Source organism: Astyanax mexicanus, chromosome 10 (genome assembly GCF_023375975.1).
Source record: "Astyanax mexicanus isolate ESR-SI-001 chromosome 10, AstMex3_surface, whole genome shotgun sequence".
In the NCBI taxonomy this organism is placed as follows: domain Eukaryota; kingdom Metazoa; phylum Chordata; class Actinopteri; order Characiformes; family Acestrorhamphidae; genus Astyanax; species Astyanax mexicanus.
In genome coordinates this window covers 47,873,234-47,883,697 of record NC_064417.1, presented here as the reverse complement: position 1 = coordinate 47,883,697, position 10,464 = coordinate 47,873,234, and the positions used below count along the sequence as shown (strand labels likewise).

The window sequence follows — 10,464 nt, the reverse complement described above, 5'->3', positions numbered from 1 at the left end:
CTAATCCCTAGAGCACACACACACACACACACAGGCACTCTCGCAGCAGAGGTGTTGTTATGCGTACAGCGTAAAAGGCCTGATTTGTCTCTCAGCAGTCTCCTAGCCTACTTTTCCTTTTTTTTGCCTGCAGTTGGCTGAAAGTGCTGCGCAGGGCTGGATCAGGCCATCACCAGCAGGGACCGGAATATTCTGTTACTGGATGCGTTTCCATGCAATTGTCCAAAAACGGGGCCAAGGAGCTGTAAAAGATACACCAGCTAAGGGATCATATAATATAGCACAGCAACATGTGCACACACACACACACTTTCCTTTTTTTACTCCCACAAACATTCTGTACACATCCACATACACACACATATAGTCTGTCATATAGATAGATAGATCCATCCAAAACGTTATGATGAAATTGGCACTCATCAGCTCTGCCCCAGGAAATGAAGAGCCCTAAAAGATACACCAGCTAAGGGATCATATAATAAAGCACAGCAACATGTGCACACACACACACTCTTTCCTTTTTTTACTCCCACAAACATTCTGTACACATACACATACACACACATAGTCTGTCATATAGATAGATAGACAGATAGGTAGATAGATCCATCCAAAACGTTATGATGAAACTGGCACTCATCAGCTCTGCCCCAGGAAATGAAGAGCAAGAGTTTCCTCTGTTGCACAGGATAAGTTCATCAGAGTTACAGCCTCAGCCAACTGCACAACTTAAGATCTCCCCAGATAAGAGCACCTAAATGCTTTACAGTATTTTAGAATTTGAGTTTGTTTAACACTTTGAAGTTACTACATGATTCCTTTTGTGTTCCTTCATTATCTGGATGACTTCAGTATTCATGTACAAAGTACAAACTTTTGATTGGACAGTTATATAGACATTAGACGCCATGTGTTATTTAACTTTATTTCAATGGAGACATGCAGTATGAATGATAATTATAAATGATAAATTATACAAATATGTGTCTTTCAAGTCTTGTATTTTATTGAGAATCCATAAGAAACATAGAGTATGAGTACTGTAAGTGAAGATAATTGTATGCACTGTCTAACAACCATGTAATACACAACAACTAATAAATGTGTAACAACCACCTAATGTGTAATAACTAATGCATAACAACTATTTAATGCATTTTGTAACCAATAAGCCAGTATAACCACATTTAATGTGCAACACCTGTCTAACACATAACAAATAATGCATAACAACTATCAAAACTGTGTGGAAAAAGTCTAATGAATAGCTAATGTTCAACAACTAACGCATAATGCCTAACTAATCTGTACATTCAGCATTATTAGTATGTAATGCTTAATAACTGAGTCTCACTGGACAGGATCTGTGGATATATATATATATATATATATATATATATATATATATATATATATATATATATATATATATATATATATATATATATATATATATATATATATATATTTGAAAACTAGATATAATATAAACCAGAATTGGGGCTAAAGCTAAAGGTAAAGTACAGCACACAGTTGTTTTTTTTAGCAAAGTAACAGTAGTGTTATTCACATAATATTAACAAAGGTATATTTTGAGTTATGTGTTTGTTCTCTCTGTGTTCTCTGTGGTTTATGTTGTTTCCTGTTCCTGGCAGGTGTAAATATTTATTAACTGCTAAGCACCAAATAGAAACTAGTTTATGTGGTGCAACTCGTTTTATTCCAGTATTACGTAATCCTGAACTTAATAAACTGGCATTACAACTAGACAACATTGCACTCTAGGATCAGTGGATTCAACCAGATCCAGTCCACCACTGTGAGCTCTGGGACACAACCACATACTACAGAATTATTATGAAATTACATGAAATTTAGTATTTTAATATGCAGATTCACTAAGTAAATTCAATCAGTGAAATGACTCTTTTGGGTGTTTTTATGCTGTAGCTAAATCTGGAAAGTCTAAATAAAAACATATATTAAAGTTAAATTAGTTTAGATATTTAGCTTGTGGCTGGTCATTTAGTGAAAAAGAATGAGTAATAATAAATTAAGTATTTACTTAAAGCTGATGTCTGTAGCCCTTTCTGGAGAGAATGGGTAATTGTACTGAAAATCATTTTAAACTGGGTGGGTGTGATGCGATCTGCTTTCAGAGTGGATGAATCCGATTCCAGGTTATGTTCAGTCAGAGAGAGAAAGAGAGAGAGTGCGCTCAGGGAGAAACTTCACTTTGTTTCTTTAGTTTTTACTATGGGTGAATGAGCTACTGAGCTCTGAGTTTCCTCTTCTGAAGTCTCCATTGCTCCACCAGCCGCTCGCATTCAGTAAAACTGAGCCAGATCTTCTTTTAGAGGCTGTATGTATGTGACATAAGTACATAAAGGCACGTGACGTGGCCAGAAGAAGAACTCCCACGAAAAGCGACCCAACACCCCAGTTTTTAGAATGAATATATTATTAGGTTTAACAGGAATGGTCGATCCAGCACACCTGTACCATTAAACACAATAGTTTATCCCTTCCATACTCAGAAATGCTTCTGCTTTCAGTTTAGAAACAAAACAATACGGACTGCCACTTTAATATATACATACAACACATATTTGAATAATACACTATATACTACATGTACTAATGTTATAAGAGTTACATGACTTAAAATCCAGGTTTCCTCTTTCTAAATTCAAGCTGACTTGCAGCATTAAGACCAGTTTTGCTTGAAATAGTCACTGTATGTCAGTCAAATTCACTGTTTGGTTAAAACAATGTAAACTAAAAGTAAAGAAGACATAACGATATGATTCCTTTGTATATCTCAGACCCAACTATACCCTTTTCACATTGTGTTCCAGCATCTAGAGTTGGACAAAGTCATCACCACCACTCCACAGCAATAAGTGGGCCAGTTGAAACTGTAAGCGTGGGCCAAAACTGGGCCACAAGTGGGCCATAACTCCTCTGCCATCTGAGACTCCCTCTCTATGTCGCCCTGACTGACCCCACCCCCTTCTCTCTGTTACAAACACAAAACAATCTCTCCGGACTTCCTTTGCTTTCCCAAAAGAGCCACACCCAGGAGGAAGGGTAACACGAGCCCAGCTGTCGGGGTCACTGTGCTCAAAAAAAAAAAAAAAAAAAAAAAAAAAACTGTGTGGACCTGCAGGTGCTCCTCTCACAGGTAATTTTTATTTTTAGTAATTCATGCTCCTGTTCAGCTTTGGTGTTCAGCAACAACTCATCCAAATGAATATCCCAAAAAAACGTATAGATCCATCGATATTACTGTCCCTTTCAGAAGCCTAAAGGCTAATGGCTAATGCTAGGAACCCAGAAAACAGAATGGCTGCCGGAAAAGACACTGAATCCCTCATATTAGCTATTGGCTAAAATCCATAGATGTTACTCTTATTACTCCGTAGATAGTCTTTTTCAGATTAAAGCTAACGGATAATGCTAAGCATCCAGAAAATGTTGCCAACTAATTAAGTTAAACAGGCGTAGTAAGTTAAAAAAAAGATTACATTAGCCATTGGCTAACATCGATATTACTGTCGTTTTAAACAACCAGGAAAAGCTGCTAGCTGACTTACCTTTAACCGTTAGCTTTTAGCCTTCTGATAGTGACGGTAATATCCACCAATGTTAGCTGATGGCTAATGTGAGAGATTTACTGTATATCTATGCTTTTTTCAGGGTTCAGTCAGTTTCTGCCATCAAACAAAAGTAAGCAGAACCAGGAAATGGTAAAAAAAATAATAAGTTACATTAGCCATCGGCTAACATCGATGTATTTTTCTGTTCATTTCAGAGGGCTAAAGGCTGAAGGCTAAAGGCTAACAGCTAATGCTAAGTCTACAGGAAAGCTCAGGGCCAGCAGGTGGTTGGCAACAACTGATCAAAACTCCTAAAAACACAGAGATAGACACACTGAATCCTTTACATTAGCCATCAGCTAATCTTTGAATCTTTGAATATTAGTTTCCTTTTCAGATGGCTGAAGGCTATAAGGGCTTTAGCGTTAGCCGTTAGCCCTCAGCCTTCTGAAAGGGACAGTAATATCCACCAATGTTAGCTGTTGGCTAATGTAAAAGATTCAGTGTGTCCTTATGTTATTGGGGGTTCAGTTAGTTACTGCCAACAAGCAAAGGTAAACAGGATCAATAAAAGATTAAACACATTTTATATAAGCACTCGGCTAACATTAATGTATTTTTCTGTCCCTTTCAGAAAGCTAAAGGCTGAAGGCTAACGGCTAATGCTAAGCCTAGAGGAAAAATCAGGGCCAGCTACTTATTAAACCTTCAAAAAACAAAGAGACAGACACTTCAAGTTAGTCATCTGCTAATATAATTTATTATTAGTTTCCTTTTCAGATGGCTGAAGACTAACGGCTAATGCTATGCATGCAGAAAAATAAGGGCTTTAGCGTTAGCCGTTAGCCCTCAGCCTCCTGAAAGGGACAGTAATATCCACCGATGTAATGGGAGAGATAGCAATCTTTTATTCGCAGTTTTCTAAAAGGTGGATGTAATGTGAGCGGCGGGGGGAGGTGCGTGGTCGGGGGGTTGGTGAAGCGGCCTCGCTGGAATCTACAGTGTTGTGCGAGCTTCATACCTTTCAGCTTCATTAAACCAATTTCACGGCGAGGTGAGCTAAGAGAGGAAGCTCCGAGTCTCGGCAGCCACAACAATGGCGCATTGAAGGGACGTGGCGAAGGTAAATTAGGTAGCACTTCACAGACGGCAAATTAAAATCTGAAAGTTGGATAGGAAAAGTTGAGGGGAGATGATTATGTCTTTATTGTTGGCCCTCTCTATCGGAGGGATGAAAAAACACCCCTTCCCTTCCATTTGGTGGCCACCTTTGCTCCCGCCCCCCTGTAAGCCAGGCTGCCGAGGGAAAAATAATGATCTATTTCTCGTGTGGTAATTGGTTTCTAAAAAAAAAATCAAATCACCAAGCCGCTCATAGCCGCTTTCCTTTTCGTCACATAATTTGGTTCTTATCAGTAAGATACTGCGTGATAGCCTGAGAAAACGGAATAAATTAAGCGCCGCTAATGTGGCTGCTTATTTTATAGTCATTGACTTCTTGTCCACAGAGGGTCTCGATGAGTTGAAGGGTCTTCTGCCTGTCACTTATAGCCCTTTTTTCCAGACGTTGTGAGGCTGAGAGGTTTGTGCGAGTGAGAGCTCTTCAAATTAATAACCTGCTAATTTTAAAATCCTGCGATTTGCTTAAGTGCTATTTCTTAAAAATAAATTATTCTGCGGAGGATTTGAACTTCGTACAACTTTCTTGGACTCATCTGGAGGGATTTGTGTACCTATATGTACGTGTGTGTGTGTATGTGTGTGATTTGTGAGGCAGCAGTAATGCGACACTGGGAAGTGGAGACGCAGCACTGTAAACAGTACACAGTCATTATCAGTGTGAAATCAGACACTGGCAGTTGTGGGAAGAACACTCTCAGGTCTTTACTGTGTGTCTGTGATTGTTTACAACAAAGTTGGGACAGAAATTTCTGAGTAAATGCAAATTTTCTTGCATTTATTTTGACTTTTATTTGATTTCAGACAGTACAAACTGTCTGCAAGCAATGTTTCATTTTTTGTTTGCTCAACTTGATTTTATTTGTTAATAAACATACATTTCTGCATTTCAGGCTTGCAGTGTTCTAAAACTTTAAGTCATGACAGGGGCTCTTTAGGACTAATAATGACAACAGTAAAAACAGGTGATTGGAATCATGATTTGGTCTCATCAAAAATGTGAAGAAAATATTAAAAAGTTTAAAAAAGATATTCTTCAGAGGACTATACTGTTCACCACCTTAAGACATGTTTATAATAAGAAAAAAGATGAAAACAAATGGCATGCTTAGTATGCTTTTGGTGAAAAGTGCTGTGAGAAGAAATGGCAACATCACAAAGTGGTAAACGATTTTACTAATGCTTATCTAACTTGTTTTGGAATGAATAAGTTGACCAGACAAACCATGAAATAACTTGCGTTCAAACTCAAAGTAAATATAACATCAAATATAGCATCTTTTCTAAAGACGTCTATGAAGTTTTCAGCAAGACAATGCAAAACCATACGCTGCACACATTAAAAGGCATGACTACAGACTGGTAGAGGACTGGCCTGAAATAAGAATGAAATAAAAGCCAATTATTTGATAATTGTCACTTTCCAGTAAAAAAGAAAAACTGTGTCAAATTTTTTTGATGAATGGACCAATAGAAATTCTTCAAAATTACTTGAGAGCTAAAGTCTTTTTACATTGACTTCCTTTGAAAGTTAAGTTGCTGTTTTGGAGATACTTGTTTTTCATTGGACTTTTTTCTCATTTGTACATGTAGGTTGTACATATAAAAGTAGCCATAAACTGAAAAAAATGACGAGTAAAATTTACTTACTGCAATTGCTTTTTTACGTGAATTTAATTTCAGTTCAATTTAAGTAACTTCAACCCGGTTTCAAGACTTAAATGTTACATAGAGTAAGTAAGTGAACTTTCTTTTCCTTTCTTTTAGTAAACTTTACTATACTACTATACTTAACCTTTAGTATATTAAAAAAGAATGTATCACATGCCATACATGTGTTGAGAGAGTGTAATATGTGTGTTTTATCTAAAATTTAAAACATTTCAGGAATTATAATATATTATGTATCATAAATACTATTGTATACTATTGTATAAATGAAGTAATTGTAATTAGGTAATATTGTATGCAGAAATTAAGTAAAGTTTACTAAAAGAAAGGATTGATTCAGCAAAACTTTTTTTAAAGTAAATTTCACTCATCATTTTTTTCGGCGTATGTAGTATATAAATGACAGATGTAGTGGCAGTATGTAGGCATTAAGGAAACGTTGGCACTATCATTTTAGTGCTGTAAACGTACTAAACCCTCAGTGTTCACTTCTTTTTTGTGAGGTGGGACGCTCTCAGATGATCCAATCTGTCTGTTCGGCTTCATTAAGCAGGGCCTGGCCCACACATGCACACGCACACGCTCTCACGTCCCGACACAAAGCTCGGCAGCAGTTAGGGTTTACTGCACTCGGCCCGCTGGCTTTACGAGGCAGACGGATCCTCCTCGCCGTAAAGCCATCAGTCAGGAACAAAGGGGGCAGGTGCGAGGCCTGGAGTGTTCACCTGCACCCAGCAGCGTCTCCGAGCCATTCAGCCCAGCCAAGAGGCCCTTCTCCCCTCTCCACTCGCCCTCACCTCTCTCTCTCTCTCTCTTTCTCTCCGGATCACTCCACCGTGCTCCAGTGTCCTTCGCTCATCCCCTCTCTCATCCTTTCTTCTCTCACTTCAAGACTCCTTCATGCTGCTGTGTAAAGTCCACCATGTGTTTTTCTGTGGAGCATGGGAAGGATATGCTCATCGGAGAAAGAGCTGGAAAAAGTTTCAGTCTAGAGATACAGTAATTAGAGAGGTAGTGTTTTAGCATTTAATTTCTAAACTTTTAATATTTTATTGTGTTATTTAATTAAAAAATGGTGCAGTACCTACTCTGTACCAAAATTCACTTTTTAATTAATTAAAAACACGATTCAAGGCTTAAATTAGATGTTTTGTACTTCTACTACTACATCTGATAAATACCTTGTAGTATAGGTTAAAACACCATATTTTAATGTTTAAAATAAATTATTCTAAATTATTTTCTACTGCATAATATAATTATTAATGATAAATTATTTTGGTAGAAGCAACTCTTCCCCTTGTTTTAGCATTTTATTTCCATATTTTATGGCTATAAGCTGGGACAGTATGGAAAATGCATCCAAAATAGATCAGTGTTTCTCACATTTACATTTATTTCATTGAAGGCAGCATGTGGTTTTGCATTGTCTTGTTGAAAAATGCGTGGGCATCCCTGCTATCCTTAAAACTCAAAATTTTATTTATTTTTCTGTATTAATGCTGCATTACTAAAGCATACTGACACAACCCAAACCACAACAGTTTCTGCATTTTGGACAACATTTTTCTCTTCTTTTCTCTTTTTCTTTTTAATCTAGAGTACAAAAAGCAAAATTTAAAGTTACATTTAATTTTTTTCTGACCATAGAACTGTTTTCCATTTCGCCTCAGTCCATTATAAATGAGCTTTGGCCCAGATAAGTTGAAACAGTTTCTGGATGGTGTTGAGATATGACTTATTCTTTGCATGATAAAGCTTTAACTAGCATTTGTAGATTGCACAATGAAAATCATTTCTGAGCTAATGCATTGATTTCCAGTACAGAATCAGTGCAGCCTGTTTTTAATGCAGTGCCACCTGAGGGCCTGAAGATCACCAGCATCCAGTACTGACCATTGGTCTTGTCTAATAGACACAGGGACATCTTCAGATTATCTGAATTATCTTTTGATGATATCATGTATTATAGTTGGTCTTTTACAGTATAAGTTTAAGTTTAAGGGAAATTCTTTGACATTTTTTATACTCAGTTTTCTTTAGCCTGGTGACATTCTGTCTATCTTTGCTTCTCTGCTCTGAGAGACTCTATTAAAGCCTTTTTAAAAGGCTCTTTTTACCCAGTCATGTGAGTTAGGTGCAAATTGCTCTCAATGCAACTGTTTTATTAGTACCGCTTATATTGTTTGGTGTGGCGCAGTGGATAACACCACTGCACGCCAGTAAGCTATCACTTCATGTGAGATTCCCAATCTGGGTGACTAAATGCTGTGCTACACCAGTAAGAGTCCTTGGGCAAGACTCCTAACACTACATTGACCCTCCTCTGTAATAGAGAAACCTTGTAAAGCCCTATCTGGATGGAATTAGTTTCTCAGGGGGACGTCTGTAAAAAATATTCCACACTTCTACTCAGTGATAAAACCCTTGCATCCGGACTGCAATTGAAAAAACAGGAGAACCAGTGAGTTTTTTGGCTTTTTCGGTCACATGACATCGCGTTCAGTAGCTCCTTCATTTCCACTCGATGTTGTGTTTACGTGGATCTCCATGGAAATGTGCGCCCAAAGTGTAAATACGGTGTGTGGCAGTGGACAAATAGCTATTTTATTAAACACGAGGAGACAAAGCTCAGAGATGTGTGTCTGGAGGGGAATAAAATTATCGGAGGACCACGGAGTTCAGCGAAAAACAGTAGATAATTCATTATATGTAATTTTCTCAGAGGATGTCTGAAAGACAAACACATACATTGTCGTTCCAGACGGGAATAAAATCACAGAGGACCCCCATTAAAGAGAAAATTACCACAGAACACCTTGAGAAGCTAATCCCGTATAGATAGGGCTAAAGTCGCTCTGGATAAGAGTGTCATCTAATTGCAAACCTTATTTTTTTTAAAACTCTATTTTTCAAGAGAATTTCAAATCAATGTATTCTGTATCAATTACAGAATTAATTACAAGTATTTCACAGTGTTAATTACTGTAATAACATACTAAAAAGTTCTTATACTAAACTAATTCTTCCTTTTTCTTTACAGGCAGTTGCTTGGACCGAAGCAGAGAGACAGTTTGACCGTTAGGAAAACTGAAGCTGTGTACCCCCGGCTCCCCCTGCCCCCCCTGCCCCCCACCGGCCTGGCAGGAATGGTAAGCCCGGTGACAGGTTAGCAGCCAGTCAGCCGAGCAGTTGGGGGCTCAGAGAGGCAGGTGGGCAGCACACAGGCAGATATACGGGGCAGACGACAGGAAGACAGACAGACGTACAGAGCGACAGGCCGCGGGCAGGCAGCAGCGGCAGCAGCAGCAGCGGGGGTAGGTGCCTGGGTGTCCGCTTGGCTGTAGAAGAACAGATGTGTGGTGAATCTTTAACTTCCCGCACTCCCCACTGTCACTGCATCTGTGCACAGCCCCACCGGGTTAGTGTAGCCCCCTCCTGTGTGAAAAAAGCCACACAATAAAAGCCGATCAGCGTACTTATTGATTAGCGCTGAGCTGTCAGGGCTACTGACATTTAATGGCCTGTGGGGTCATTAAGGCTCTGGGTCTCAGGGTCGGCTGGAACTTTCACTTTTAAGGGTCAGGCAGTAAAAAAGGTGAAATGTTGTGTCTTTACAGTCTAAAACTCTGATCCTGATCCTTGGGAATTACATTTATTGATTGATCACTCCTGCTGATTACTACAGTAATTTAGTTAATGGCATTTATGCCAATTTGGGCATAAGTAAATTTGAGTGCTGGACAATAAAGAAATATTGTGTAAAAATTATGTAAGTGTAGCTTAAAAGTGTAGTATTCCTACTGTACATGGTGTTTAAACTTTAAACTGTGGTTTTGCATTGTCCTGCTGAAAAACATGGATATCCATGGAAAGGATGTCCGTTTATATATTTTAGACCTGTTGCTGAGTTGTTTAACAATCTGGATGGTCCTTTAGGTGTTTGGTTTGGAGCACACAGCTTTAATTTCTTCCAAAAAAGAAATCTGGAATCTACAGAATCTGATTTATC

General features: G+C 38.3%; 1 long non-coding RNA gene across 1 annotated transcript in view; it reads left to right on the top strand.

The window, feature by feature from the left end:
* Positions 1-9,819, top strand: part of LOC111195810 (uncharacterized) — a 70,104-nt gene extending 60,285 nt beyond the window's left edge. Inside the window, exon 4 of the long non-coding RNA XR_007440869.1 lies at positions 9,496-9,819. This is a non-coding gene — a long non-coding RNA (uncharacterized LOC111195810). The remainder of the gene's footprint in view (positions 1-9,495) is intronic.
* The last annotated feature ends 645 nt before the right edge of the window (positions 9,820-10,464 follow it).